Source organism: Mustela nivalis (genome assembly GCF_964662115.1).
Source record: "Mustela nivalis genome assembly, chromosome: 15".
Taxonomy (NCBI): domain Eukaryota; kingdom Metazoa; phylum Chordata; class Mammalia; order Carnivora; family Mustelidae; genus Mustela; species Mustela nivalis.
The window spans coordinates 29,503,605-29,519,660 of NC_139034.1; the positions used below are offsets into that span (position 1 = coordinate 29,503,605).

At 37.7% G+C, this 16,056-nt stretch overlaps 1 protein-coding gene across 15 annotated transcripts in view; it reads left to right on the plus strand.

The window, feature by feature from the left end:
* Positions 1–16,056, plus strand: part of CAB39L (calcium binding protein 39 like) — a 121,843-nt gene that overhangs the window by 10,901 nt on the left and 94,886 nt on the right. For 4 of the 15 annotated variants that reach the window (XM_082701556.1, XM_082701547.1, XM_082701557.1 and 1 more), the window contains exon 2: positions 1,495–1,570. The exons of 2 other annotated variants lie outside the window; for them this stretch is intronic. The gene's annotated coding sequence lies outside the window, so the exon portion shown is untranslated. Of the gene's footprint in view, positions 1–726; positions 880–1,494; positions 1,571–16,056 lie in introns of all 15 variants that reach the window. 9 more of the 15 variants (XM_082701561.1, XM_082701559.1, XM_082701555.1 and 6 more) reach the window with 3 other exon arrangements.

Below are 16,056 nucleotides of genomic sequence, written 5' to 3' on the forward strand. Positions count from 1 at the left end.
CATGATCTCATCCTGGGATCGATCCCTGCATCAGGATCTCTGCTTATCGGGGAGCCTTCTTCCCCCTCTCTCTCTGTCTGCCTCTCTGCCTACTTGTGATCTCTCTCTATCAAATAAATAAATAAAATCTTTTTTTAAAAAATTCCAAAAAATAAAAGTTAAATTTAAAAAGTAGAACAAAAAGAAAAACTAAAAAGGAATGGAAACAAGTTTACATAACTGTATAGCATTTTGGTGTCATAACTACACAAGAAAAGGAACACTTTTGTAATTCTAGAACCTAGATTTGGGACTGCATTTTCTTAGCAGGGTGTTCAACAGTATGATGTTATGTTGCTATTTTTAAAGTATTTTATGTATATTGTTGGGAAAAATAGATGTTGCAAAATGTCAGTAATTGTTGAACAAAACCACAGAGGTTCATCAAGGCTGTAAATTAGGAAAATGCAGTCTGGAAAGTTCTTTGACAGATTGAGCAAAGTGGAAGTGAAGTACAAAAATACACAGCACAGCTACCTAACAGTATGTGTTACACGGCACTAAGTCAGGCATTAGGTATATCATTTGACTCTTGCAGATACTCATTGAGACTCTGATATTTTATTCTTAAGAGAGAGAGGTTAAGTAATTTGCTTCAGATTAGACAGTTAGTGAGTGGGAGGTTGAGATTTAAACCCAGATCTATGTGATTCCAGAGCCTGTGCTTTTTCTACTACATTATTGCAGGATATACAACAAATATTGAGAAGAAAGAACATCAGGAGCTAAATGTTCTATTTAAAGCAGTAGTTGCTGCTCAGAAAATGCACAACTATGCAGACCCTAAGTCAATGTTTTATATTTTCTTCATGCAAGAGCAATGCACTGAAGGAGAGAAGTGTAAGTTTTCTCTTATTTCTGATGGGAAAATGTAAACACATGTACACAAATATCCTTACATTGATGTTGGAGATACAAATTTTGTAAAAGTTGCCGTTGATGACTTAGTGAAAGACACAAACTGAAAGTATGGCAAAGCAGAAAAGAAAAAAATCTGGTAGGCATGGGTTTTCATGATGCTGTGAAAAGCTAAAAAACACCTTTCAAAGCTTCCCTTTATGATACTTAAAAGCTCTTCTAAGCTTTGCTCAGCCTTTTTATAAAAATTGGCCTTTAAGATATGACTTTAAATAACTTATGTTTCCACCTGTGGAAGATGAGGGCTGATGGAGATTTGGGGGATGCTAGGGCTCCCCTCACTCAAGCCACTCCTTCACACTACTACTGGTTTCCCCAATGATAAAATGTTTTCATTCAGTTCAACACTACTTTCGAAAAGTTCTGGCACTTGAAGTAATTGGAGTAGAGGGATTTCCCTGTTTCAATTTTGCTTATTTATATATGATAATGATGGAAATTTAATTTGTAATTCTATGTACCTGATAACAGTAAGAAAATATATTGGATTTATTATAAGAATTTAAAAATTAATTTTGAAGCTTTTCTTTTTGTCAGAAGCTGTGTTGATCAGTGACTTTGGTGAAGGCTAAGAAAGTTGAAACAAATTTGCAGATGATATACAACTTCTAAGGTAAGCTAATATAACAACTCAATCAAGAATATAAATGTTCTTGGCAGACTCATAGATTACACTAACACACTAAAATAAAATTATCAGAGGGGCGCCTGGGTGGCTCAGTGGATTAAGCCGCTGCCTTCGGCTCAGGTCATGATCTCGGTGTCCTGGGATCGAGCCCCGCATCGGGCTCTTTGCTCAGCGGGAGCCTGCTTCTCTCTCTCTCTCTGCCTGACTCTGCCTACTTGTGATTTCTCTCTCTGTCAAATAAATAAATAAAATCTTAAAAAAAAAAATAAATAAATAAATAAAATAAAATAAAATTATCAGAATTATTATAATATCCTGATTTAAATTTCATAAAGCAATTGTAGAAATATTAAATAGACTTCTATTTCTGACAGTATGAAAGACAAGAGTTCTTGAATCCCTCCCTCCACCAAATACCTAAAACACTAGATTCAGTTTATTTATTTATTTATTTATTTATTTGACAGTGAGATCACAAGTAGGAGAGAGGCAGGCAGAGAGAGAGGGGGAAGCTCCCTGCTGAGCAGAGAGCCTGATGCAGGGCTTGATCCCAGGACCCTGAGATCATGATGTGAGCTTAACCCACTGAGGCTTAACCCACTGAGCCACCCAGGTGCCCTTAGAGTCAGTATTTTAAAAACCTAATTGATGAACCTATTTAAAAAAAAAAAAGGAAAATTGCGGGGAGGTCTACTTGGCTTTCTACTGGCATAGAAACTTATGAAGGGAGAGGGATGGGGACTGGGAAAATTCTTTGGGTTCTCCAAAGGGTAGGGAGCCTCATCAGAGACCATCTTGGAGAGGAAGACAGCTCTGGGTGGTGTTAAAATCTGTCTTACTGGGGTATATGGCTGGCTCAGTCAGAAGAGCATGCAACTCTTAATCTCAGGGTTGTGAGTTCAAGCTCTGCATTGGGTGTATAGATTGCTAAAAAAAAAATAAGTAAGCTTAACAAAAATAAAGTAAAATCTTTCCTGCTAATTCCTAGTTGCCAGCTCACATTCACTTGGATTCGAGGCCTTTATTTATACGATTTTCCTGATCCCTGAATACCAATTTTCACAGTCCCCCACAAATGGAGAATTTTAATTTAGAATGGACCTGGATCTCTAACACTTTTTGGTACTTGGCAGAAACGATTAAAAATCCTCCGTGGAGGGAGTTACCAACATAGTTGTCAAAGGATCATCATTAAAATTATAACAAATAGACTCTTACTCATTTTTTTAAAATCACAGAACATGGTTTATCTCCCTTTCTGATTTCCCTCTCTGATTTCTTCCTGTTTAGCGAAGGGAGGGGGTCGGGGGATGGGGTAATAGTGTGGTGGGTATTAAGGAGGGCACATGTAGTGATGAGCACTGGTGTTCTATGCAACTAATGAATCACTGAACACTATATCAGAAACTTATGATGTACTATATGCTGGCTAATTGAATATACTGATTAAAAAAATTTTTTAAAAAAGCAATGAAAGTACAAAAAAAATTTGGAAAAATCACAGACTATACCAAGGGGGAAAAAATCAAAATGTTACGAGCAAACAGCAGAAACCATAAACAACTAAAACAGATCTACAGAGACTTCTGCTATCAGAAATATCCAATACATAAAATAAATAATGTTAATAAGTAAAATATAAAGAGTAATTGAACCTAAAAGTGACAAAGCACATTAAAATAAGAGCTAATTAGAATATCAGAAATGAAATTGTAATACCAGAACTTAAAGATTAAGTTAAGCCAGCACATGAGGCACAGTTAAGAAGAGACTCCATAGAGGGGGAGCCAAGATGGCGGAGAAGTAGCAGGCTGAGACTACATCAGGTAGCAGGAGATCAGCTAGATAGCTTATCTAAACATTGTAAACGCCTACAAATCCAACGGGAGATCAAAGAGAATAGCAATTCCAGAAACAGAAAATCAACCATTTTCGGAAAGGTAGGACTGGTGGAGAAGTGAATCTAAAGCCACGGGAAGATAGATCTCAGGGGGACGGCCCAGCTCCCGGCAAGCGGCGGAGCACCGGAGCACAAAATCAGGACTTGTAAAAGTCTGCTCCACTGAGGGACATCACTCCAGAGGCTAAACCGGGGTGAAGCCCACGTGGGGTCAGCATGGCCCCAGGTCCCGCAGGGTCACAGAAGGATCGGGGATGTCTGAGTGTTGCAGGGCTCACAAATATTAGACCAGGGAAGCCAGCTACAGAGACAGAGCCGAGGAGTGAGCTCTCAGCTTGGGGTTACCTTGAACCGGTAGCAGGCTGGGTGAGCTCGGAGTGCGGCCGGAGGCCAGGGAGAGGGGAGTGATTGGGCACTTTTCTCTGAGGGCGCACTGAGGAGTGGGGCCCTGAGCTTTTGGCTCATCCAGGCCGGAGATTGGGACGCCGCCATTTTCATTCCCATCTCCGGAACTCTACGGACAGTGTTCAGGGAACAAAAGTTCCCGAAAGTAAACCAAAGCGGATTGCTTAGCCCGTCCCCTGGTAAGGGTGGTGCAATTCTGCCTGGGGCAAAGACAATTGAGAATCACTACAACAGGCCCCTCCCCCAGAAGATCAACAAGAAATCCAGCCAAGACCAAGTTCACTTACCAAGGAGTGCAGCAGAATTCCAGAGGAGGAGAAAGCAAAGCACGGAACTCATGACTTTCTCCCCATGATTCGTTAGTCTTGCTGTTAATTAAATTTTTTTTTAAAGATTTTATTTATTTATTTGACAGAGAGAGATTACAAGTAGGCAGAGAGGCAGGCAGAGAGGCAGGCAGAGAGAGGAGGAAGCAGGCTCCCTGCTGAGCAGAGAGCCCCATGCGGGACTCGATCCCAGGACCCTGAGATCATGACCTGAGCCGAAGGCAGCGGCTTAACCCACTGAGCCACCCAGGCGCCCAATTTAATTTTTTTTAATTTTATTTTTTTCTTCTAAATTTTTTAACTTTTATCTTTTTAATTTTTAACATTTTTAACTAGTTTATCTAATATATATATATATATTTTTCTCTTTTTAATATTTTCTTTATTTGTTTCCTTTAAAAAAATTTTTTTTTTCCTGAACTTCTTTTTATCCCCTCTCTCCCCACCATGATTTGGGGTCTCTTCTGATTTGGTTAAAGCACATTTTCTTGGGGTCTTTGCCTCCCTTTTAGTATTTTATTTGTTTCTTCATATACTCTTATCTGGACAAAATGACAAGGTGGAAAAACTCACCACAAAAAAAAAAAAAAAAAAAAGAACAAGAGGCAGTACCGAAGGCTAGGGACCTAATCAATACAGACATTGGTAATATGTCAGATCTAGAGTTCAGAATGACAATTCTCAAGGTTCTAGCCAGGCTTGAAAAAGGCATGGAAGATATTAGAGAAACCCTCTCTGGAGAGATAAAAGCACTTTCTGGAGAAATAAAAGAACTAAAATCTAACCAAGTTCAGATCAAAAAAGCTTTTAATGAATGCAATAAAAAATGGAGGCTCTTACTGCTAGGATAAATGAGTCAGAAGAAAGAATTAGTGATATAGAATACCAAATGACAGAGAATAAAGAAGCTGAGCAAAAGAGGGACAAACAGCTACTGGATCACAAGGCGGGAATTCGAGAGATAAGTGACACAATAAGATGAAACAACATGAGAATAATTGGGATTCCAGAAGAAGAAGAAAGAGAGAGGGGAGCAGAAGGTATACTGGAGAGAATTATTGGGGAAAATTTCCCTAATATGGCAAAGGGAACAAGCATCAAAATCAAGGAAGTGCAGAGAACCTCCCTCAAAATCAACAAGAATAGATCCACACCCCATCATCTAATAGTAAAATTTACAAGTCTTAGCGACAAAGAGAAAATCCTGAAAGCAGCCCAGGAAAAGAAGTCTGTAACATACAATGGTAAAAATATTAGATTGGCAGCAGAATTATCCACAGAGACCTGGCAGACCAGAAAGAACTGGCATGATATATTTAGAGCACTGGACGAGAAAAATATGCAGCCAAGAATACTATATCCAGCTAGGCTATCATTGAAAATGGAAGGAGAGATAAAAAGCTTCCAGGACAAACAAAAACTGAAAGAATTTGCAAATACCAAACCAGCTCTACAGGAAATATTGAAAGGGGTCCTCTAAGCAAAGAGAGAGCCTTAAAGTAGTAGATCAGAAAGGAACAGAGACAATATACAGTAACAGTCACCTTAAAGGCAATACAATGGCACTAAATTCATATCTCTCAATAGTTACCCTGAATGTTAATGGGCTAAATGCCCCAATCAAAAGACACAGGGTATCAGAGTGGATAAAAAACCAAAACCCATCAATATGCTGCCTACAAGAAACTTATTTTAGACCCGAAGACACCTCCAGATTTAAAGTGAGGGGGTGGAAAACAATGTACCATGCTAATGGACATCAGAAGAAAGCTGGGGTGGCAGTCCTTATATCAGATCAATTAGATTTTAAGCCAAAGACCATAAGAGATGAGGAAGGACACTATATCATACTCAAAGGCTCTGTCCAACAAGAAGATCTAACAATTTTAAATATCTATGCCCCTAACGTGGGAGCAGCCAACTATATAAACCAATTAATAACAAAATCAAAGAAACATATCAGCAATAATACAATAATAGTAGGGGACGTTAACATTCCCCTCACTGAAATGGACAGATCATCCAAGCAAAAGATCAACAAGGAACTAAAGGCCTTAAATCACACCCTGGAGCAGATGAACATCACAAATATATTCAGAACATTTCATCCCAAAGCAACAGAATACACGTTCTTCTCTAGTGCACATGGAATATTCTCCAGAATAGATCACATCCTGGGTCATAAATCAGGTCTCAACCAGTATCAAAAGATTGGGATCATTCCCTGCATATTTTCAGACCACAATGCTCTGAAACTACAACTCAGTCACAAGAGGAAATTTGGAAAGAACCCAAATACATGGAGACTAAACAGCATCCTTCTAAAGAATGAATGGATCACAGAAGAATTGAAAAAATTCATGGAAACAAATGATAAAGAATACACAAGAGTGGGCACCTGGGTGGCTCAGTGGGTTAAGCCACTGCCTTTGGCTCAGGTCATGATCTCAGGGTCCTGGGATCGAGTCCCGCATGGGGCTTTCTGCTCAGCAGGGAGCCTGCTTCCTCCTCTCTCTCTCTCTCTGCCTGCCTCTATGCCTACTTGTGATCTCGCTCTGTCAAATAAATAAATAAAATCTTAAAAAAGAAAAAAAAATCTCCAAACAAACAAAAGCCCAGGGCCAGATGGCTTCCCGGGGGAATTCTACCAAACATTTAAAGAAGAACTAGTTCCTATTCTCCTGAAACTGTTCCAAAAAATAGAAATAGAAGGAAAACTTCCAAACTCATTTTATGAGGCCAGCATCACCTTGATCCCAAAACCAGACAAGGGTCCCATCAAAAAAGAGAATTACAGACCAATATCCTTGATGAACACAGATGCAAAAATTCTCACCAAAATACTAGCCAATAGGATTCAACAGTACATTAAAAGGATTATTCACCACGACCAAGTGGGATTTATTCCAGGGCTGCAAGTTTGGTTCAACATCCGCAAATCAATCAATGCGATACAACACATTAATAAAAGAAAGAACAAGAACCATATGATACTCTCAATAGATGCTGAAAAAGCATTTCACAAAGTACAGCATCCCTTCCTGATCAAAGCTCTTCAAAGTGTAGGGATAGAGGGCACATACCTCAATATCATCAAAGCCATGTATGAAAAACCCACCGCAAATATCATTCTCAATGGAGAAAAATTGAAAGCTTTTCTGCTAAGGTCAGGAACATGGCAGGGATGTCCATTATCACCGCTGCTATTCAACATAGTACTAGAAGTCCTAGCCTTAGCAATCAGACAACAAAAGGAAATTAAAGGCATCCAAATCAGCAAAGAAGAAGTCAAACTATCACTCTTCGCAGATGATATGATAACTATATGTGGAAAACCCAAAAGACTCCACTCCAAAACTGCTAGAACTTGTACAGGAATTTAGTAAAGTGTCAGGATATAAAATCAATGCACAGAAATCAGTTGAATTTCTCTACACCAACAAGACAGAAGAAAGGGAAATTAAGTAGTCAATCCCATTTACAATTGCAGCCAAAACTATAAGATACCTAGGAATAAACCTAACCAAAGAGGCTAAGAATCTATACTCAGAAAACTATAAAGTACTCATGAAAGAAAATGAGGAAGGCACAAAGAAATGGAAAAATGTTCCATGCTTCTGGATTGGAAGAACAAATATTGTGAAAATGTCTATGCTACCTAAAGCAATCCATACATTTAATGCAATCCCTATCAAAGTCCCATGCATTTTTTCAAAGAAATGGAACAAATAATCCTAAAATTTACATGGAACCAGAATAGACCTTGAATAGCCAAAGGAATATTGAAAAAGAAAGCCAAAGTTGGTGGCATCACAATTCCGGACTTCAAGCTCTATTGCAAAGCTGTCATCATCAAGACAGCATGGTACTGGCACAAAAACAGACATATAGATCAATGGAACAGAATAGAGAGCCCAGAAATAGACCCTCAACTCTATGGTCAACTAATCTTTGACAAAGCAGGAAAGAATGTCCAATGGAAAAAAGACAGCCTCTTCAATAAATGGTGTTGGGAAAATTGGACGGCCACATGCAGTAAAATGAAATTGGACCATTTCCATATTCCACACTCAAAAATAGACTCAAAATGGATGAAGGACTCAGTGTGAGAAAAGAAACCTTCAAAATCCTTGAGGAGAACACAGGCAGCAACCTGTTCGACCTTAGCCACAGCAAAGTCTTCCTAGGAACATCACCAAAGGCAAGGGAAGCAACGGCAAAAATGAACTATTGGGATCTCATCAAGATCAAAAGCTTTAGCACAGCCAAGGAAACAGTTAACAAAACCAAAAGACAACTGACAGGATGGGAGAAGATATTTGCAAAGACATATCAGATAAAGGGTTAGTGTCCAAAATCTATAAAGAACTTCTCAAACTCAACACCCAAAGAACAAATAATCCAGTCAAGAAATGGGCAGAGGACATGAACAGACATTTCTGCAAAGAAGACATCCAGATGGCCAACAGACACATGAAAAACTGCTCCATATCACTCGGCATCAGGGAAATACAAATCAAAACCACAATGAGATATCACCTCACACCAGTTAGAATGGCTAAAATTAACAAGTCAGGAAATGACAGATGCTGGCAAGAATGAGGAGAAAGAGGAACCCTCCTACACTGTTGGTGGGAATGCAAGCTGGTGCAACCACTCTGGAAAACAGCATGGAGGTTCCTCAAAAAGTTGATAATAGAACTACCCTATGACCCAGCAATTACACTACTGGGTGTTTACCTTAAAGATACAAACGTAGTGATCCGAAGGGGCATGTGCACCTGAATGTTTATAGCAGCAATGTCTACAATAGCCAAAGTATGGAAAGAACCTAGATGTCCATCAACAGATGAATTGATAAAGAAGATGTGGTATATATATACACAGTGAAATACTATGCAGCCATCAAAGAAATGTAATCTTGGCATCTGTCATGACGTGGATGGAACTATAGGGTATCGTGCTTAGTGAAATAAGTCACTCAGAGAAAGACAACTATCATATGATCTCCCTGATATGAGGAAGTGGAGATGCAGCATGAGGGTTAGGAGGATAGGAGAAGAATAAATGAAACAAGATGGGATCGGGAGGGAGACAAAGCATAAGTGACTCTTAATCTCACAAAACAAACTGAGGGTTACTTGGGGGAGGGGTGTCGGGAGAAGGTTGGGTTGGGTTATGGACATTGGGGAGGGTATATGCTATGGTGAGTGCTGTGAAGTGTGTAAACCTGGCAATTCACAGACCTGTACCCCTGGGGATATAAATACATTATGTGTTTATTAAAAAATAAAAATTGAAAAAAAAAAGAGGAGACTACATAGAAGACCATCCATAGAGAAAAATGTTATTGAAAATAAAAGACTGGGGCACCTGGGTGGCTCAGTGGGTTAAGCCGCTGCCTTTGGCTCAGGTCATGATCTCAGGGTCCTGGGATCGAGTCCCGCATCGGGCTCTCTGCTCGGCAGGGAGCCTGCTTCCCTCTCTCTCTCTCTCTCTGCCTACCTCTCCATCTACTTGTGATTTCTCTCTGTCAAATAAATAAATAAAATCTTTAAAAAAAAAAAAAAAAAAAAAAAAAAAAAAAAAAAAGAAAATAAAAGACTGTGAGATGATCTAATCAAGAGTTCCAAAAAAAAAAAAAAAATACCCTAACATGAAATAGGGATGAGGCAATATTTGTAGTTGCCTTTAAAGTTTTGCCAGAATTGATAAAAGACACAGTTGTCAGATTTAAGGAACCCAGTGAATCTCAGTCAGGGTAAATAAAGAGAAATACATCTTATGGTTGTCCAGGTATAGAATGCCAAGCATTGAGAGACCAGTAGGTCACACCCCACACTTTAAAATATACTGTTCTAAATGGTGTATTTCAAGAAGGAAAATGGTCCAAAAAGGTAGGTGTGAAATAAAAGAAGAAATAGAAAATAAAGAAAACATGAGTGAAGCTAAGCCAACATTGGTGGAAGAAAATAGTAATAATAATATAGTCGCTCCCCCCCCACCTTTACTAAAAGATTTTTATTTTTAGTAGTCTCTGTACCCAGCATGGGGCTCAAACTCATAACACCATGATCAAGAGTTTCACGCTCCACTGACTGAGCCAGCCAGGCACCCTTATAGTAGTGACCTCTTAATCTGTGGTTTTACTTACCCTTGTTCAGCCATAGTCTAAAAGCAGATGGTCCTCCTCCTGATGTATCATCAGAAGGTCATTAATGGCATAACTATATCACAATACCTATATCATTCACCTCACTTTGTCTGATTATGTAGGCATTTTATTATCTCACATCATTGCAAGAAGAGACGTGAATATAGCCCAATAAGATATTTTGAGAGATAAAGACATAACATTCACATAACTTTTAATATATTATTATAATTATTCTATTTCAGAACCAGAAGTATTAATCTCTTACTGTTCCTAATATAGAAATTAAACTTTATCATAGGTAGGTATGTATGTATAGAAAAAATATAGTACATTGACCCCTGAACAGCATGGGTTTCAACTGCAGGTTTTGTACAGTACAGTAAATGTGTTTGCTCTAACTTACGATTTTCTTAGCAATATTTTTTCTAGCTCACTTTATACAGTATACAGAATACAGTATATAACACCTGTAATATATAAAATATGTGTTAACCGACTCTTTATGTTATCAATAAGGCTTCCAGTCAATAATAGGGAAGGAAAGATTTTGGCAAGTCAGAAGTCACACATGGATTTTCAACTGCATTCTCCAAGCTCCGTGTTGTTCAAGGGTGTGTGTGTGTGTGTATGAGCTCTCTCTATATGTAATATATATGGTACATACATATAGGGTCCAGTACTATCTGTGTCTTTAGGACTTTACTGGGGGTCTTGGAACATAACCCCCACAGGTAACCGGGCACTACTGTAATAATTTGTTGTTAACAAGCAAGGCAGAACTACAATATTGTACTGTACATAGACCATTTACATGGCCCACTGTGCCATGTACATCAGGGATTGATTGGAATTTCAGTATTCTAAGGTCCATGTGCTATGTGAACCAAAGGTAAAAACATTTCAAATGTAACCAATGGAAGAAGACAAATAAGAATGGTTTTTTTTTTAAGATTTTATTTTTAAGTAATCTCTACACCCAACATAGGGCTTGAATTTACAATCCCAAGATCAAGGGTCACATGCTCTACCAACAGAGCCAGCCAGGCACCCTTAGAGTGTTTCTTTTTTAAACCAGAGAAGGAAAACAATGAAATGAGGGAAAAGAAAAAACAAAATGAACAGAAGACAAGAAGTAAGTACTCATTTTTTGTCTTCCTTTACTCAGCCTAGCATTTTGAGATTCATCTATGTTGAATGTACCACAGTTTATTCCTTTTTATTGCTGAGTAATATGTCATTTTATGGATTTACCACAATTCACTTTTTTATTCATTCACATATGTATGGAAATGGGCTGTTTCCAATTTTGAGCTACTACAGATAAAAATACCATGAATATTCATCTACAGGTCTTTATATGGACATATGCTGTCTTTTTTCTTGATAAATATGTAGGAGTAAAATAGTTGTATCATGTGGTAGGTGGGTGTTGTACATTTTAAGAAGCTGCCAGGTTTTTCCAAAGTGGTTATCAACAGGAAGATGAATAACCAAGTTATGGTATATCCTTTTAGTGCAATACTACTCAGCTGTACTCTTGACAAAGAGGAGGAATCTCAGAACAATTATAATACATAAAAGAAGCCAGACAAAAAAGAATATACAGTATTTGATCCCACTTATTAAAAATTCTCAAAAATTTAACTTATAGTGGCAGAATGAATATCAAATGTGGATGCACCAGGGGATTCTATGAAAACAGAGGGAATAGATGTGACCATCTAAATATTGAACAACAGGATTTATTAATTAGGATTAAGCTATTTAATGACATCAGGCAAAGATAGCTTGGGCAGCCATCTCTATACTAACCTTACTATATAGCAGAAATACCAGGTACGAGACAACTCTCCTAGAATGAATCAGCCTTGCCAAATTTAACCTTTTCCTCTCAGCATATGTTTGAGTGGCTAACCAGTGTCTCCTCTGAATGATGCATTCATCTTTTATATATATATTTTTAAAGATTGTATTTACTTATTTGACAGACAGAACACAAGTAGGCAGAGAGGTAGGCAGCGGGAGAGGGAGAAACAGGTTCTCCGCTGAGCAGAGAGCCTTATGGAGGGCTCGATCCCAGAACCCTGGGATCATGACCTGAGCCGAAGGCAGCCGCGTAACCGACTGAGCCACCCAAGAGTCCAGCATTCATCATTAACAGTTTCAGTTAGGCTATAAGCAAGTAATGCAGCCCTAGAAGCCATTTTATCTCTTTAGGTAATGTTATACATATCTATTGGTTTTCTGTGGTAGATGTTACAGTTAAATTTATAGTATTCAGATTACTTACAGTGTTTCACATTATTTGAGTTACCTTACTCTCTTCTCCCCCTTTCTCTTGGTACCATGAAAAATCCTATCTTTTCTTTCTTTTTTTAAAAAATATTATTTATTTATTTGAGAGAGAGAACGAGAGTGAGCACAAGCAGATAGAAGAGCAGAGGGAGAGGGAGAACCAGGCTCCATCCCAGGACCCTGACATCAAGACCTAAGCCGAAGGCAGATGCTTAATCAACTGGGCCACCCAGGCGTCCCTGTCCCTAAGTTTTTAAAAATGAATTTTCAGTGGGGAAAAAATACAACTTAAAAGAATTAAGTGAATGAATACTTACTGCCTTAAAACTATGGGTTATATCATTTTCTTAGACTTAATTGAAGTCCCAAGTTAAATTAATTCTCAGGTATTTAAGAGTTTTAAAATAAAATCACATTTTACTTCCCTGTTCTAGGTTTCTATCACTAGTATATAGAAATGTCATTGATTTGATTGGAATAGGTGCTTTATTTTGTTAATTTGCTGAGCAAATTGTATTTAAATCAAAGAGCTTGTTAATTTGACTTATCTTCAAGCCACATGAGATCATTTACCTTAATTTGGTTAAGTGCTTGTCTAGTTAGAGAGCTAGACGTCCTCTCTTCAGGGTTTTTGAATATTTTTTAATCTCAGTTATTAGAACTAAATTCTGTGTTGTATGTGTTTTTCATGTTTTCATATCACAGAAACCATGTTAATGTAATGCAGATCATAACTTAGTTCTTCTCATGGGAGGTTGGGGTTGACTCAGCCATGAATCTATCATTTTCAAATAAATAACTTGGATCCAGAGAATTGAATGTGTATGTGAGCTATAGTTTAAAGGGCTGTGAGACAGAATGAAACTTATGTGTATAGACAGTTTAACCACATAAGTTATTCTGTTAGTCTTGATACAGAAAGTTTCAAAGGGAAGTTTGACAAGTTATCTTTAGGGGCTTGAATTCTAAAAAAAAGCTTTTTTTTTTTTTTTTTTTTTTTAAACTGACATATAACATAAGGTGTATAATGATTTGATGTTTCTATATTTTACAAAATCATCACCATAGTAAGTCTAGTTAACATCCATCACCACAGATAGTTAGAAAAATTTTTCCTTGTTGTGATGCCTTCTAAGATTTATGTAAGATGTAAAAATCTTCTAAGATTTTTAACAACTTCCAAATATGCAATACAGAGTTAACTATAGTTGCCATGCTGTATATTGTATCTTCATGAATTATTTTATAACTAGACGCTTGTATTTTTGAGTCTCCTCACCCATTTTGTGCTCCCCCCATCCCCTGACTCTGGCAACCACCAATCTGTTCTCTTATCTGTGAGCTTGGTTTTGTTTTGTTTTTTTAATTCCACGTATAAGTGAGATTGTATGGTATTTGTCTTTCTTTGCCTGACTTATGTCACTTAGCTTAATGCCCTCAAGTTCCACCCATGTTGTTGCAAATGGCAACACTTCGTTCTTTTTTATAAATAGTATCCCATTATGATATATAGATAGATAAGTAGATATAGATATAGATCACATCTTCCTTATTCATTCTTCCATCAATGGGCACTTAGGTTGTTTCTCTATCTTGGCTATGTAAATAATGCCACAATAAACATGGGGTTGCTTTTTTTTTTTTTTCAAATTTGTGTTTTCATTCCCTTTTATAAATACCCAGAAGTGGAATTGCTGTATCATATGGTAGTTCTTTTTAAACTCTTTTAAAGAAATGTCTGTACTGTTTTGCATAGTGACTGCACTAATTTATATTCCTATTGACCGTGCATAAAGGTTTCCATTTCTCTACATTCTTGCCAACAGTTCTTTCTTGTGTTTTTGATGATAGCCATTCTGAAAGATGTGAGGTGATATCTCTTTGTGGTTTTGATTTGCATTTTCCTGATGATTAATGATGTGGAGTATCTTCAGATGTGTCTGTTGGCTATCTGTATGTCTTTTCTTTATTTTTAAGATTTAATTATTGAGAGAGAAAGAGTGAGTGAGCAGGGGAAGGAGCAGAGGGGGAGAGATAAGCAGATTCCATGCTGAGTGCAGAGTCTGAAACAGGGTTCAATCCCAAAATCATGACCCAAGCCTAAATCAAGAGTTGGATGCTTAACCAGCTGAGCCAACCAGGTTCCCCTGTATGTCTTCTTTTGAAAAATATCTATTCAGATCCTCTGTCCATTTTTTAAAAAATAGGCTCTACACCCAAAATGGAGCCCAACATGGGCTTGAACTCACAGCTCCAGGATCAAGACCTGGGCTGAGATCAAGAGTCGGATGCTTAACCAACTGAACCACTCAGGGGTCCCTGTTCATTTTTTAATTGGATTGTTTGGGTTTTTTGCTATTGAGTTGAATGAATTCTATATATATTTTGGATTTAACCCCTTGTCAGATATAAAAAGTATTTAAAACTATAGCTAAGAGGGGCTTAGGATATTCAAAGAAAAAATAGAACTTTTTAAAAAAAAATGTTATCTATTTGAGAGAGAGAGAGTGAGACAGAGAGAGGGTACAAGTGGGGAAGGGGGAGAAACCGGCTCTGCTGAGCAAGGAGCCCAACTCGGGACTTGATCTCAGGACCCCGGATCATAACCTGAGGCGAAGGCAGACACTTCACCAACTGAGCCACCCAGGTGCCCCCCAAAATAGAAATTTTTAATGGAGAAACACATCTCTGAGAACACTGAATATTTAATAAAAGAATTAAGTGATGGCCCTAAATGACCTTTATTCTTGCCTTAACATACCAGCACTCTATTTTGCAATTAAAGTATATTTTGGACTTCTGAATTATGCTTTTGAAATAGAAAATCAGAAAGTGTTATGGGTTTAGTTGTAAGTATATCCATAATTATATTTTTTCATATTTTTTTCCTCGTATCATTTTACCCTCTGCTAAGTAATTTGGAACTAGAGCTACAGATCAGATTCTTGTGATACTGGAATTGCACTAAATTTATGACTTAATTTAACAGTAATTACTCCCATCTTTAATTTATACCATGCTGCCTTTCTAGGTATTCTGTCAGAGGCTTAAGGTGGGAGAAAGTGAAGCAAGAAGCTATGGATTGTTGGCCAAAGGAATGATAGCAAGACGCTGCAGTTTAGATCAAGAGAAATATTAAAAACTGAACTAGGAACTGATGTCCAGAAATAAGTAGGTGATGGAGTGTGGTATATGATCAGTAATGCCTCAACTTAAAGACATGGGAGGAAGAGAATGAATAGTTGGGCAGAAGAGTGATCTTTAAGGCCAAATCACCATATAATCTATACTAAGAAAATTATCAGAAATGGATACAAAGACTTGCTTAAAGGATATGTGTGGCATTATTAATGATAGACAAAAGGAAGCAATCTAAATCACCTATCAT